This window comes from Pongo pygmaeus, chromosome 4 (genome assembly GCF_028885625.2).
Source record: "Pongo pygmaeus isolate AG05252 chromosome 4, NHGRI_mPonPyg2-v2.0_pri, whole genome shotgun sequence".
Classification (NCBI taxonomy): domain Eukaryota; kingdom Metazoa; phylum Chordata; class Mammalia; order Primates; family Hominidae; genus Pongo; species Pongo pygmaeus.
In genome coordinates, this window is record NC_072377.2 from 177,819,935 (window position 1) to 177,836,982 (window position 17,048).

A 17,048-nucleotide genomic window follows, 5' to 3' on the forward strand; every position below is an offset into this window, starting at 1 on the left:
CTGGCCAACGTGGTGAAACCCCGTCTCTACTAAAAATACAAAAATTAGCCGGGCATGGTGGTGCGTGCCTGTAGTTCCACCTACTTGGGAGGCTGAGGCAAGAGAATCACTTGAACCTGGGAGGCAGAAGTTGTGGTGAGCCAAGATTGTGCCACTGCACTCCAGCCTGGGTGACAGAATGAGACTTCGTCTCAAAAAAATAAATAAAATTCTGGGACCATTTTCACACATTAGGATGGCTATGATAAAAAAAAAATTTTAAATAAAAATACCAGAAAATAACAGGTGTTGGTGAGCATGTGGGGAAATTAGAACGCTTGTGCACTACTGGTGGGAAATGTAGCATGGTGCAGAGACTGTGGAAAACACACGGTGGATCCTCAAAAAATTAAACATAGAATTACCATATGATCCAGCAATTCCACTTTTGAGAATACACCCAAAATAACTGAAAGCAGGGGTCTGGTGTGGTGGCTCACGCCTGTAGTCCCAGAACTTTGGGAGGCCAAGTGTCTCACGCATCCGTGTAAAGAGACCACCAAACAGGCTTTGTGTGAGCAATAAAGCTTTTTAATCACCTGGGTGCAGGCAGGCTGAGTCCGAAAAGAGAGTCAGCAAAGGGTGGTGGGATTATCATTCGTTCTTATAGGTTTTGGGATAGGTGGTGGAGTTAGGAGCAATGTTTTGTGGGCAGGGGGTGGATCTCACAAAGTACATTCTCAAGGGTGGGGAGAATTACAAAGAACCTTCTTAAGGGTTGGAGAGAAACAAATCACAATGGTGGAATGTCATCAGTTAAGGCTATTTTCACTTGTGGATCTTCAGTTACTTCAGGCCATCTGGATGTATACGTGCAGGTCACAGGGGATATGATGGCTTAGCTTGGGCTCAGAGGCCTGACACGAGGCAGGTGGATCACTTGAGGTCAGTAGTTCGAGACCAGCCTGGCCTGAACATGGTGAAACCCCATCTCTACTAAAAACACAAAAATTAACCGGGTGTGGTGGTATGCATCTGTAATCCCAGCTACTTGGGAGACTGAGGCAAGAGAATCGCTTGAACTCTCTTGAGGCAGAGGTTGCAGTGAACCGAGATTGTGCCACTGCCCTCCAGCCTGAGTGACAGAGAGAGAATGTTAAAAAAAAAAAAAATTGAAACTCAAACAGATATTTTATACTGATGTTCATAGCAGCATTCTTCACAATAGCTAAAAAAGGTGGAAGCAACCCAAATGTCCATCAATGGATAAATAAATAAACAAAATATGGTATATACATACAATAGAATATCTTTCAGCCTCAAAAGGAAGGAAATTCTGACATATGCAACAACACGGATGAACCTTGAGGACGTTATGCTAAGTGAAATATGCTAGACTCACAAAAAGATAAATACTGTATCATTCCGCTTATATGAGGTCCCTAAAGTTGTCAAATTCATAGAGACAGAAAGTAGAATGCTGGTTGCCAAAGGCTGAGGGGAGAGAGGAATGGAGAGTTATGGCTTAATGGGTGCGGAGTTTTAGTTTGGGAAGATGAAAAATTCTGGAGACGGGTGGTGATAATGGTTGCACAACAATGTGAATGTACTTAATACCACTGAACTATACACTTAAAAATGGCTAAAATGAGGCTGGGGGTGGTGGCTCACACCTGTAATCCTGGCATTTGGAAGACCGAGGCAGGTGGATCACTTGATGTCCAGAGTTCAAGACCAGCCTGGCCAACATGGAGAAATCCCATCTCTACTAAAAATACAAAAATTAGCCGAGCGTGGTGGCAGGCGCCTGTTGTCCCAGCTACTCGGGAGGCTGAGGCAGGAGAATGGCGTGAACCTGGGAGGCAGAGGTTGCAGTGAGCTGAGGTTGTGCCCCTGCACTCCAATCTGGGAGACAAGAGTGAAACTCTGTCTCCAAAAAAAAAAAAAAAAGAAAGAAATGGCTAAAAAGGTAAATGTTTATACGTATAGACAGAGTATAGACATATATACACGTGTATACAACATAGACGCATGTATATGCTGTATGTACATGTGTATATCATAATAGAAAAATACCAGTAATCATTTAGCTTAATAAAATGTTTTAAAGATAAAAAAAAAATTCCTGGAAACCACCCACATGTATATCAGCAGGAGCATAGATAAATAATGTACAGTATATTCATACAGTGTGTTATTGTACAGCAATGACAATGAATGATCTAAACCCGCACCATCAACATGGATGAATCTCACAAACATAATACATGAAAAGGGCAAATTGCAAAATAATACAATCCAATTATATATAAACGTCAAAAACATTACATCATTTTGGGACTCTATCTATCTATCTATCTATCTATCTATCTATCTATCTATCTGCAGTAAAACTATACAAAGAAAAGCAAAGGGGCCAGGCGTGGTGGCTCACACCTATAATCCCAGCACTTTGGGAGGCCGAAGTGGTAGGATTGCTTGAGTTCAGGAGTGTGAGACCAACCTGGGAAACATGGCGAAACTCTGTCTCTACAACAAATAAAAAATTAGCCAGGCATGGTGGCGCATGCCTGTAGTCCCAGCTACTCAGGAGGCTGAGGCAGGAGGACTGCTTGAGCTTAGGAGGTCAAGGCTGCAGTGAGCCGTGATTATGCTACTGCACTCCAGCCAAGGCAACAGAGCAAGACCTTGTCTAAAAAAAAAAAAAAAAAAAAAAAAATGATTTGCACAAATTCAAGATGGTGGCTACTCAGGGTGGCTAGGAAGAGGCACATGATCAGAGTGGGGCATGAGAGGGCTTCTTGGATATTGATGATGGTCTATTTCTTAAGCTGGGTGATGGATACATGGGTATTTATTCTACATTTATTCTTTAATTTATACATATGTGTTATATACACTTTTTGGTATCTGAATGATATCACATAATTATTTTAAAATGCTATATATAGAAAAAAGCCTGGAAGAACTCTAAATATAATGGTGTCTCAGTAGTGGGACTTTCTTTTTACTTTCCACTTTTTGTATTTTTAAAATAGTCTTTTGTACTTTTATAATATAAAAAAAAGCATTAAATTACAATAAGAAAAAAAGAAACAGAGTATTTCCCTCAAATTTGTTCAGAGAAAAGGGAAGTGAGAGAAGATGGGTGAAAGCTCTGGGCTTCCCCCAATTCTACTAGCAATAAAAGATGACATTGGAATTTTGAGGTTAAATGCTACTTAGGAGATAATGAGTTTTAATCGTTATCTTGAGAAGGGAAACGTTCCTCCGAAAAGCAAATTCCCTGGTCCCTTTTCTCAGAAATTCCCTGCCAGTTTCAAGAGTGGGCAGAGAGTTTTGATGTCCTTTGGAAACAAGGGGACATAACCAAGGAGATAAAGCCACGGGACCCAGCCAGTCCTTGATGGGACTGATTTCAACTGAAAATCTTGACACAAATCCCCTTTCAACAGCCTAAAAAGCAGATGAAAGAGATGAAAAAGAGGAAAAAACGGAGCTAAGAGAAATTGTAGAGCTGGGAGATGGCTTGAGAATATATGGTTCAACACAGGTAACATACTTCTGGGTAGTGCGATGGCCTTTTGGCTAAATTTGATTCAGGAGATCTTAGGTTTCTCTTCTTAGTACTATCATCTTATGTACCTGGTCTCTTTCCCTTCATCACTCCCAACACAAGATAACAAACTCAACCATTCTCTCTCTTGAGGCGTCTGTGTGCCCCACAAACACGTATGCAGCACCCACCATGTCTGCAAGCCTTGTTCGGCACCTAGAGATGCAGGAGAATGACACAGTGACTGTCCCTTCAAGAAGCTACCCCCTCAAGGTTGGGAGGCAGATACAATGGCCATTAGAATGGAATGTACAAGACATTGTGGGCCATGAGGAAGGGACTAACCCAGCTTGGGGTAATAAGGAGGGCAACCAAAAAGAGATGGCCCTTGTATGAAGTCATAAAGGATGAGCTGCAATAAGCCAGGCAAAGAGGGGTTAAGGTGAGTTCTTCCAGGCAAAGAGGACTACATGAGCAAAGACATGGAGGAGAAAAACAGCATGGCAGGAAGGGAACCGCAAGTACTGTAGTTTATTTCTTCCTGGGAAGGTGACCATGAGGCAGAGCCTGGCCAGGGGAGGGTGGAGAAATTAATGGGAACCATGTCTAGAAGATCCTTTCTCATCAGGTAGAGGGACTTAGACTCTGTTTCTTGGGTACTGGGGAGCCATGGAGGTATTTTAACAGGGAAGGGAGGTGGCCAATGAGTTCTTTGCATTATGACCAATCTTCTATTTAAATGGCCCACTTGATGATGTCAGGGAAACAAAAAAAAAAGAAAGAAAGAAACTATAGGCAGATTAGGGAGAGGACAGATTCATGCTAAACTTGGAGAGACACATCCCTGTCTGAATCCTGCCTCACTACTCACCAGCCGTGATGAGTCACTTCAACATTCACTGAGCCTCTGCTCATCTGCAAAGTGGGGGTGGTGTGGGAGCATCCAATGAAATGTTTTTGTGGATTTGTACTCACCTGATCTCCCAGATATATTGTTAAGCCAGAAATTAAGTGGCTGGATAATATGCACAATATCATTAATCCTAAAAGACTAATAAAGCAAAACACACATGTATGTAAAATGCAGAGAAAAAAGTTGGAAGGATTCACACCAAATCGAAAATAGGGGTTGCCACTGGAGAGGTGGAAGCAAGCCAAGATTGGAGCTGGAGATCAAAGGGAGATTTAGCCTCATCTGTAGTTTTCATTTGTACAAGGAAAATGTACTCCTACATTACTTTACTTGTGTCCTTAAAAATTAATTTTTAAAGGCCGGGTGCAGTGGCTCACAACTGTAATCCCAGCACTTGGGATCACAAGGTCAAGAGATAGAGCCTGACCAACATGGTGAAACCTCGTCTCTACTAAAAATACAAAAATTAGCTGAGCATGGTGGCGCACGCCTGTAGTCCCAGCTACTCGGGAGGCTGAGGCAGGAGAATCGCTTGAACCCAGGAGGTGGAGTTTGCAGTGAGCCGAGATCGTGCCACTGCACTCCAGCCTGGGCGACAGAGCAAGACTCTGCCTCAAAAAAAAAAAAAAAAAAATTAATTAATTTTTAAATAACCTAACAAAAGCCCTTGACAGAGAGTAGGTGTCCAGTCCGTGTTATCTCCCTTCCTGTCACTTACACAGTAAAGGTCTTTCCAGTTCCATTTCCTAATTCACCCTCATTCCAACTTCAGTTCGAGGCCAGAGTTATTTCTGGCCCGTCATAGTCACTCAGTAAATATTTGTAGAAGATCTTCCCTAAAGGGGTCAGTTGATCTCTTGCAAGTGAATTGAAGATTGTCTTGGCAGAACCATGAGCCCAAGGCTTTGACGCCCTGGAGACCACAGAGGAACTGAGCTAATCCTCAGCAGCCATCCTGAGCCATACTGAGGAGCTGCCACCCCTCTAGCCTTCTGGTAGACCCTGAACTCCTTGGGAATCGTCCAGTCTTGCTCCTTTCAGGATTCAGAGCTCCTGGCTGGGAAGACAGAGTAATCGCTGCCTCCATTGCCTTCCCAAAGAAAGGCCAAGATTATCCCTGGCACATCAAAGAGCCTAGTCTAACAAAGGAAACCATCAGCAGTGGTGGCCTTTGCACCAGGGGAGGAGGGGATGCCAGAGAGATTTCACTTCCTGCTTAGGGACCCTTTTCCATTTTTTTTTTTTTTCTTGAAACAGGTCAAAAATCCTCTGTCACCCATGCTAAAGTGCAATGGCATGATCACGGCTCACTGCAGCCTGGGCCTCCAGGGCTCAATCAATCCTCCCACCTCAGCCTCCTGAGTAGCTGGGACTACAGATGCATGCCACCATGCCCAGCTAATTTTTGTATTTTTTGTAGAGATGCGGTTTTACCATGTGTCACAGGCTGGTCTCAAACTCCTGGCCTCAAGTGATTGGCCCACCTTGGCCTCCTAAAGTACTGGGATTACAGGCATGAACCACTACACTTGCCTTCCTTTTTCTTGTTTGAATATCTTGTTTAAATGTTACTTTTTATTTTTTATTTATTTTTATTTATTTTTATTTTTTTGAGAGAGAGTCATACTCCAGCACCCAGGCTAGAGTGCAGTGGCACGATCTCAGATTACTGCAACCTTCATCTCCTGGGCTCAAGTGATCCCCCCACCTCAGCCTCCTGAGTAGCTAGGATCACAGGCATGCACCACCACACCTGGCTAATTTTTGTATTTTTAGTACAGATGGGGTTTCACTATGTTGGCCAGAGTGGTCTTAAACTCCTGGCCTCAAGTGATCCACCTGCTTCAGCCTCCCGAAGTGCTGGAATTATAGGCATGAGCCACCACAACTGGCCTTATGTTACTTCTTAAATTAAATACATACTATTCCTTTAATTGGATGAGACTGGGTGCATTCAGGATAGATAGAGTATGGTATCCGGTGGGAGTATCCAGGGTAGATAGAGTATGGTATGACCATAGACCATTCTTTTTTTTTTTTTTTCTTTTGAGACGGAGTTTCACTCTTGTTGCCCAGGTTGGAGTGCAATGGCGCGATCTCGGCTCACCGCAACCTCTGCCTCCCAGGTTCAAGCGATTCTCCTGCCTCAGCCTCCCGAGTAGCTGGGATTACAGGCATGTGCCACCACGCTCGGCTAAATTTGTGTTTTTAGTAGAGACAGGGTTTCTCCATGTTGATCAGGCTGGTCTCGAACTCCTGACCTCAGGTGATCTGCCCACCTCGGCCTCCGTGCTGGGATTACAGGCGTGAGCCACCGTGCCCGGCCAGACCATTCTTTTAATTAATTAGTTGATGCAAACAAAAAATAAATTTTACAAATGTAAATTCTATTTTGATAACTCTGATTTTGGCCAAATGAGATTTCTTGCTGAATATATGATTTCGGGGGTTATAGAAGAAAGAACAATGATCATTTGATGATTCCTTTTTTTTTTTTTTTTTTTTGAGACAGTGTCATTCTTTCGCCCAGGCTGGAGTGCAGTGGCACAATCTCGGCTCACTGCAAGCTCCGCCTCCTGGGTTCACGCCTTTCTCCTGCCTAAGCCTCCTGAGTAGCTGGGACTACAGGCGCCCGCCACCACAACCGGCTAATTTTTTGTATTTTTGGTAGAGATGGGGTTTCACCGTGTTAGCCAGGATGGTCTCGATCTCCTGACCTCGTGATCCGCCTGCCTCGGCCTCCCAAAATGCTGGGATTACAGGCGTGAGCCACCACACCCGGTCGATCATTTGATGATTCTAAATATGAGCAATGGTTGTATTACTTTTCTGGAGAGGATACAGTTGATGTCTGTATCCTGCCCACATAACTCCTTAAAGCACTTCCTGAGGCTTGAGTGGAGGATTTATTGAATTTAATTCACATAGGAAGCCAAGTCCAGGGCCTGCTGAAAATGTGGCTGTTTTGTACAGGAGGGGAAAAAGTGAAGAGAAGATGGGATGAAGCCACAGAGCAAGGAGAGGCCTCGGTTGCTGTCCTGACCAGTCCCCTCACTTCACCAACAAGGCCGTGAAACCCAGAGAAGGGATGTGACTTGAGATCCAGCCAGAGCCAGATCCAGAATTGGGAGGGCGGGGGTGCTACAATCTGATCACAGAATCAACACTTGACCCCTCCCAGCGACCTGGCAAAGTGGGCACTAACTCCATTCTGCAGAGGTGGAAACTGAGGCCAGTGTGGGGAATGGAAATTGACTGGGCTAAGCTTAGAAGCCTGAACTCTGACCCCAAAGCCCTCTCTTGTACCTTTGACCCCCTTGTCTTGTCCTGTAGTTCTTAAGGTTACAGTGAGCCAGTTTTTCATTTTGCCTTTCTCCAACAGAGGCACCTTGGAAAATAGGGATCCGGCTAGAGCAACCTGGAACACTTGATGATTGGGCTTATTTATATTTACAATTATCTATAGAGTGATAAGCACTTATATGCGGAAGGAGAGAGTTCCTGTCCTGCTCACTTGCTAATGAATGGATGAATGAACAAATACTAATCCTCACAGATCCCCTCTCTACAGAGGAAGAGGCTGAGGCTCAGGGAGGTGCAGTGACTTGCTTCAGAGACACAGGAATCATGCCAGGAATTGTCAGGCCTCCCTGTTTTCTCAGAGAAGAAAGATTGTTTCTGTTTCCTCCTCCGTCATGCTGGGCTTGTCAACCAGCCAGTCACCGGCCCTCCCTGAGGAAGCGCAGCACAGTCACCAGCCAGGAGAACAGATCCACCTGCCCCGGGACGTCAGCGCTGCCCACACACGGTGCCGCCCACGCACTGTGACACACACTCACACTTGGGCCCCAGACTCCCCAGGTCCAACCAAGGAGCGGGAATGGCAGAGGAGCGCGCAGGGGTGGGGCAGGCACTGAACCCCACTGGGGAATGGAGGGGGAAAGGGTGGGACAGGCCCCACCCAGCCCCAACTGTCAGACAACGAAAGAAAGGGTGCAAGTGGGCTCCCTGCACCCTTGCAGGTTGGAGAGGAAGGAGGTGAGCCAGCAGAGCCGAGTCATGGCAGCCTGCCAAGCCGACTGCTGAGGCAGAGTTAGCACTGGCTAGATGAGACACTTCACACTTCACAGCTCCTGAAAAGTGTGGAGGAAATGCCCACACCCTACACAGACCAGAGAGCCACTATCTGCTTGAAACAAATGGCCCCTTCCTGGACATCCTTTGTTCCCCTTTATGGACAAAATGCTACTACCTTCACTTACACCCTCCCTAGAGATCTCCCAAAGGAGGATGAGGGAAGCTGCCTTTGGTTGAGTCTATGCTATGTGCCTGACTCTGTGCCAAGCTCTGGACCTCCACCAAGTCAGGTGACATGATGATATGGGCACTACTAACCCTGGTTTCCCAGTGGGCAAACTGAGGCATGGCACAGAGTGGATCAGTAACTTGCCCCAAGTCACACAGGCTGGTAAACAGGGGAGCCAGGATGGGACTGAAATACAGGTCTAGCTCAGCCCAAAGCACATCACATCAAGGGTCTCACAGAGCAGGGGTCCCAGGAAAGGTTACTGTGTCAAGCAGAAAAGGGCCAGGCAAGCAAGTCTTCAGCAAGAGCCAAGACTGCACTGTATCTTGCAAGGGGCATTAGACGCTTCCAGATTTATCTGGATTCAATGACAGAGTGAGGACTCATGAAGGAAGGATAAGGTGGGGCTCAGAAAAAGAGGGTCCAAAGAACTGAGATCTCACGTGCATTGAAAATGTTAGAAAGTTGCCTCCCAGGGGGTGGTGACAAAGTGGGTTTTGACATGGCTGTGGGGAGCATCTGAGCACTTCATGTAAAATGGAAACACTACCCACACACTCATTTGCTCATGTGTGCACACACTTATAGGTGTGCACTCACATACACACATGCATATGTATCCTCCCAATGGCTGTGCATGTGTGTGGCATGCAGAGGTTGGTGCTGGAGCAAGAGGGGAACACATATCTACCGTCCATATACCTGGTTACTAATGAGCACCTACTGTATACATGGCGCTTTGCCAGACACCGGTTGTCCAAAGGGGAGTCACTGTGATTCCCGGCTCCGAGGTGGACTATATGTATAGGCACGATGAGTTAGCTCTTCAGACTTCTCATCACTCTCCAAAGGCCTTGGATTGGTAGGTTGCTTTGTAGCTTCCAAAGCACTTCTATATATGTTCAGTCTCAGTGAAAGGAAGAGCCCAACCCGGTGAGTGTGGGAGGAAATGTGAAGAGTGCCCTGAGCATCACCACCATGGATGAGTCTTGCCTGAATCAATTACTGGGATGAGTGTCAAATGGTTTTCCAATTCCATCATTCCTTCTATGTCTATTTAGTTGACATCCTACTGCAAGGGAGACTCTCCCTTCTCCCTGTGTAGGGATCTACTTGTTTATATTTGTATAAACCCAGATTCTTATTTTATTCCATGTGTAATCAACCATGATCATCATTACTGGTTTTGATGTTGAAATTTCCCAGATTGGCCCGTATTTGGCCAGTGGGAGCTCCTTCAAGCTGGCTCCTTGTCCTTTCATATGCATGTGCCCATTATACCTTGAGCACGTCCTTACTTCTGACCTGAAAAGATGCTCCAGACTCATCTGGCACTTCCCCCCGGCCCAGCCAAAGAATCAGCTCTGGGCTGAGTAGCCTTTATCTGAAATGCTTGGGACCAGAAGTGTTTTGGATTTGGGATTGTTTTTTCAGATTTTGGAATATTGTTTGCGCATACATAATTAGATATCTTGATGATGGGATCCAAGTCTAAACATGAACATTTTTCAGATTTTGGAATATTATTTGCACATACATAATTAGGTCTCTTGGCAATGGGATCCAAGTCTAAACATGAAATTTCTATAAAACATTCATGTTTTATACACATCATATACACATAGGCTGAATAAAATTTTACACAATATTTTAAATAATTTGGAGATGTTTGTTTGTTTCGGTTTTTGTTGTTGTTATTTTATTTTACTTATTTATTTATTTATTTATTTATTTATTTATTTATTTTTGAGATGGAGTTTCACTCTTGTTGCCCAGGCTGGAATGCAATGGTGCGATCTCAGCTCACTGCAACCTCCGCCTCCTGTATTCAAGCGATTCTCCTGCCTCAGCCTCCTGAGTAGCTGGGATTACAGGCATGAGCCTCCGTGCCCTGCTTGTTGTTTTTTGAGACAGTGTCTCACTCTGTTAACCAGACTGGAGTGCAATGGTATTATCTCTGCTCACTGCAACCTCCGCCTCCCGGATTCAAGGGATTCTCCAGCCTCAGCCTCTTGAGTAGACGGGATTACAGGCATGCACCACCACGCCTGGCTAATTTTGTATTTTTAGTAGAGATGGGGTTTTACCGTGTTGGCCAGGCTGGTCTCGAACTCCTGGCCTCAAGTGATGCTCATCTCTTGCCAGGCAGGATCCATCTGCGTTGGCTTCCTATAATGCTGGAATTACAGGCATGAGCCACTGTGCCTGGCCAGAAACAAAGTTTTGACCACATGTTGACTACAAGCCATTTCATGAAGTCAGGTGTGGAGTTTTCCACTTGTGGCATCACATCAGTGCTCAAAAAGTTTTGTATTTTGGAGCATTTTTTATTTCAAACTTTCAGATTGGGGATGCTCAACCTGTGCTTCTCCAAGGACCCCTGGTTCTATTACATGGAGATTGGTATTTAGAAACCACGATCTGGGCAGTAAGTATGTCACTAGTGCTTCCTAGATGACAGAGCTAAGAAGATATATGCATATTCACACACACACATTTCTCCATCTAATCTATCTATCATCTCTCTATGCACATAGTAAAATCCATGAGTTCACACCAATACCTCCAATTCCAATACAAAACGACAAGGCTTCTTCTAGTCTTCCTTTTTTCCGTATTTGCAATTCCCATCTCCAAAGAACCTGATTCCCACCATCTCCAACACATAAACTTCATTGTTCAATGCTCCTGTATGTAACAATTTCCCATTAACACAGGCCTCTTCCTTGGCCCTGGCCTTGCTGGACATGGGGGCCACAAAAGCCAAGTTCCTGCTGGCCCTGGTATCACTTCACTCTGATTTACATTCATTCCTTCAATAAATCGTTACTGATCACCTACTGTTTATGTGCCAGTCATTATTCCAGTTTATGGGAACCAAACACCTACCAAAAAATCCCTACCATCATGAAGCTGAGGTTCTAGTGGGGAACAGAGACAACACGCAAAATAGGTAAATGAAAAATAAATGAGTGGAATTGTATGTTAGAAGGTGATGGATGCTATGAAAAAAATAAGAGTAGGGTAAATGGGGATCAGGGGTGTTGGGGAGGTATGTAACTTAAAATAAGGGGCCAGGAAAGCCTCCCTGAAAAGATGTTTGGGCAAAGACTTGAAGAGGAGGGGGCTGGACAAGCAGCCACTGGGGGAGGGCAGCAGTGTAAAGACCAGGGGCAGGAGCATCCCTGCTGGCTTGAGGTGTGAAAAGCCACTGCAGCTGGAGCCGAGTGAGCAAAGGGAGGGGACCAGGAAAGGAGGTCAGAAGCACACTGAGGCAGACCCTGCAGACTGCAGGCCATCGTAAGGACTTGCCGTTTATTCTCAGCGAGACAGGAGCCTCTGGCATGTTCTGAGCAGAGGAAGCACATGGTCTGACTTCTGATAAAAGGTCAGTTCTGGCTGTGGTGTTGGAAACAGGCCGAAGGTGACAAGACTGAACGCAGGAAACCAGTTGAATAGCAATGCCTGACCCAGGTGAGATATGACGATGGCTTACATCAGGACAGCAGTCATGTGAGGTTATTAAAAGGGCTCAGATTCTGGATCTGAATTTTGAAAGCCAGGGAGACTGACATCAGAGTCAGGGTCTGCCACAATTTGATGACCCTGGTAAACCTCCCTAGCTTGGGCTGTGACCCTGAAGGGGCTGTACCCTAGAAGTAGGGGTGAAATAAGAGCAAACTAGTCCTGAGCTTCAGGTCATCTGGGTAACCTAGTAAATTTCAGCCTCTGAACTTGAAATAAGGTGATCCTACAATGCTGATTTGCTCCAAGTGCCTGGAGAAAGGGATTTAAAAAAAAAATCATCCCAGCCCTAAAATTATTTTTATAAATATTTTTCCAAACACAGTTTTTTTTTAGCACATAATCGAAGATAACTAGATTTCATGAGGGGAAAATACACCATGAATGGTAACAAGCAGAAATGGATCTCAAGGACTCCAGACATGGAAATTATCAGACACTGACTATAATATAATTATACTTCCTATGTTTAAGGAGATTAAAAGTCATGCCTGAAAATTCTGTAAGGAGACTGGAAACTATACAAAGTAACTCTGTCAGTCATGTCTTGTCCTGAATATGATGGCATAATCTAGGTGGTTAGAGGGGAGTTTAACTAAGGGATGCTTTTATTTTTATTTTCATCATTTTTTAAGACAGGCTCTGGCTCAGTCACCCAGGCTGGAGTGCAGTTGCATGATCCTGGCTCACTGCAACCTCCGCCTCCCAGGTTTGAGCCATTCTCGTGTCTCAGTCCCCCGAGTAGCTGGGATTACAGGCACGTGCCACCAGGCCCAGCTAATTTTTGTATTTTTAGTAGAGACAGGGTTTCACCATGTTGGCCAGGCAGGTCTCAAACTCCTGACCTCAGGTGATCCACCCACCTTAGCCTCCCAAAGTGCTGGGATTACAGGCATGAGCCACTGCACCCGGCCAGATGCTTTTAACAGAATGAAAAGAGTATAGGGAAACTACAAGAGATATTCTAGAGCTAGTACCCTGGAGTAAGTAACAGTGGAGTGCTATTACTATCCCAAGGCCTGAAAGGGCACGGAGAAGAAGTGATTACTGGAACTAAGAAGAGTGGACCTAGGTGAAGAGTACCACCTGGTAGAAATTATGATGTTCACTGAAGGACACAATCAACCTGGGTGACCACTCAGGGCAGAAGCTGGGCAAATACATACCAAAACTTCATTCTTCTCCTTCCTTCCAATCTACTGCAGGTACTCCCCACAGGCTGAAATCAGTCAGAAGCCAAAAATAAGGAGCCATCAAAACAGGTCAACCTCCCAGCACACAGAAAAGGGTGAAGAAGCAGAGTTATTCTGGAGGGACAAATAGAAGGCACCTGGCACAGTGAAGTCACATATTTGAAAAAGAACCAAACACAAATTCCAAAACTGGGAAATACAATGATAAAATTAATAATTCAATGGTCAGGTTTAATAGCAGATTCAACACAACCAAAGAGAGAATTAGTAAACTAGAAAACAGGTCAGAAGAAACTATGTAAAATGAACAGAGAATAAAAGCAAGATGAGAGAAGAGAGATAACAGGGCAAAATTAATATCCACAAATAAGTAGTTGGTAATTTTCCAGGACATTGAGAAAACATCAATCCACAGATTCAATAAGTCCAATGAAACTCAAGTCTACACTCATACTTATTATAGTGACCCTGCAGAGACAGAGAGGAGTCAGGGATGATGGTAAGGCTAACAGGCAAATGGAAGTTAATGGAGTTGCCCTGGACTGACAGGAGGAGACTGAGAGGAAGGAAAATTTGGGAAATCTGACGAATTGTCTGCCCGGCCCCTGTAAGCCCTTGTGTTTGAGCCCCCTAGTCCCCGGTCTTCTGAGTAGTTCTACTGCCTCCAGACCCATTCCCCACTCCCACTGACTTGGGCCTACTCCCCGTCTCTTCTCAAGAGATTGTAGCAACCTCCTCCTTGGCCTCTCACTCCAGTCCATTCTCCACATTGGCTGCCAGAGTCATGCTTCTAAAAATGGCAAATTGTTGGTGGTGTGATGTGGCCTAATTGTGGGTGATATACTTTCCTACTGCTCTGGTTTCTACAAAGAAGGATTTCCCCTTAATACTCTGGGCTCCCCTCAAGCCCCACCAGGTAAGATGGGTGAATTCTGACTGGTGAGTGTGGGACTGGAGTCTGAAACAGTGGTGCTCAGCTCTTCCTTTCTTCTTCCTTTTGGGAGAAGACCACCCGCAGGGAGCTGCATTTTGCTCTCCTCTCCCCAAGAAGGCCTGTACTTTTTCTTTGCTTTTAATGCCTCCTCTGGGGGTCTGTCTGCCAAATTCTGAGGTTCACCATTAGGAAGCCCTCTGTAGATAGAAATCACATTTGTTCAGAGCATTGGCAGAAAAGAGAAACTATATTGGGTTCCCCAAAACCCCCAAACCAAAATATTGCAATACATCCTAACTTAAAATGCTTCAGGGCTCCTAACTGCCTACCAGAGAAAGTTCACATTTTTAACACAGCCCTCAAAGTCCTTCACCATCCAGCCCCTACCTCTCCAGCTTGATATTAGCCCAGGCTGCATCCATGCTGTCCTCTCTCCCACCACCCATGTTATTTGGATCCTTACCCAGTATGTAGCCAGTCCCTTGAAGACTACTTTATAAAAGGCAGACTCTCTTTCCTCACTCACACTGGTGAAGTCATATCATGAGCAGCATTATGGAGAGGTCCATGTGAGAAGGACTGAAGCCTCCAGCCAACAGCCAAGTGAGTGAGTGTCTATCCCCCAGCTCCAGTCATCTGCAGAGTCTGTAGCCTTGACCGTGCCAGAACCACCCAGCTAAGCTGCTCTTGGATTCTTGATCCTCAGACATGGGGGCATAATAAATATGTGCCATGGTTTAAATCCATCACCCAAATTTTATGTATTAGAAACTTAATCCCCTAATTCATGTTGATGGTATTTGGAGGTGGGGCCTCTGGAAAGTAATTCGGATTATATAAGGCCATCAGGGTGGAGTCCCCATGATGGTACTGGTGGCCTTGTAAGAGGAAGAAGAGGTCAAACACGGTGGCTCACATCTGTTAATCCTAGCACTTTGGGAGGCCGAGGCAGGCGGATCACCTGAGGTCGCCAGTTCAAGACCTGCCTGGCCAACATGGTGAAACCCCCGTCTCTACTAAAAAAAAAGAAAAAGGCAAAGAGTGGCCTCAGCTGACATGCTCATGCCCTCTTACCGTGCTATGCCCTCCAGCATGTTATGACACAGGAGAAAGGTCCTCACAAGAGGCAGCCCCTCAGCCTTGCCCTTCCCACAGCACCTAGAACTGTAAGAAATATATTTATTTTCCTTATAAATTCCCCAGTCTGTAGTATTCTGTATAGCAACAGAAAATGAACTAAAACCATGCGTATTGTTTTAAAGTTTTAAATTTTGGGTAATGTATTTTGCAGCAATAGATAACTAATGTACCCAGCCTGTTTCTCTCCCCTTGACTAACTTCTTCATCAGGTCTCAGCTCAGACTCTTCCTCCTCCCAGAAGCTTTCCGTGACTCTGTCCAAGTCACCTGATGGTTTAGCCTCCCAATACTTCCTTCTCTGGCTGCACTGCCCAGACTTTTCTTTAGGGAACCACTCTTCTTCCATATGAGTCTGTGTGTGTAGGATGAGGGTGACTCCATCCCAGGCTTGAAGGCCTGGCTTCCAGCCTAGGCCTGGCCAATCGCACTCTCCAAACCCCTAGAGCCACTGTTTAGGCTGTGACCTAAGCCAAACCCTTGGGGGTCAGCCCAGGAGCCCTTCAGGAGGTATGGGGGAAGTGGTAATCTTTATCTCCTGGCATTGCTGAGTGGGAAAATATCAGCCTGGAGTTACAGGCACACATTTTGCCAGCACAAGGGAAAGTCTGCCTCAAGATGAAGCCAGAGGAAAAAAAAGAAGAACCTGGGGATGGGAAGAGACAGATTCCTGATGCAATTGTTGAAGTGCCTGGATCCAACTGTGCCTGAAATCCAAATCTACCTCTGGACTTTTGGACTTTAATTTTTCTTTTTTCTTTCTTTCTCCCTCCCTCTCTCCCTTTCTTCCTTCCTTCCCTCCTTCCTTCCTTCTTATCTTTTTCTTTTCCTTTTTTTTTGAGTGCCATAGACAGTGTGTGTTGATTTTAGATGATTTCTGTCACTTTCAGCTGAAAGAGTTCAGACCAATTCATCCCCACAGGTGGAATCAGGGACTCCCTCTAGACTCCCAGATCCTCTGGTACCACCCTTGTCACTGCACTTATCACAAAAAACTGCACCAGAGATACGTGACCCTGTCCCTGTCCCTGATTTTTTTGTGATGGTATCACACTTTTGTTTACCTCCTCCCTTCTTTCTTGAAATTTGAGGTATGTCAGGTCCACTGCTACATCCAGAGTATCTGCCTAAAAGAGGTATTCAGTGAATAATGGTATAATGAACAAATACAAGAAAGGACGAATGAATGAACACACGAGTGTCTTCTAGTTGGTCAAGAGACTTTAATAGAGTGAGAAAGGAGAGTTGTTTCTCCAGAGACCTACCTGCTATGAGATCTAAGTTCACTAAAGTCCTCTCTGAGCTGACAAAGGATTATTATTTTTAAATCTCTCTTCACCCAGACCACAGCTGAACCGGCCGCACCCATGGGACACAAACTGATCTCCCATTACAGAAAAACAAATCTGACCCAGCCATTCTCTGCTTAAAACAACTTTCGGTGACGTTTTGGACAGGAGTGGGTGGAAGGGAGTGAACATTTGGATTCAGAGAACATTCGGTGTT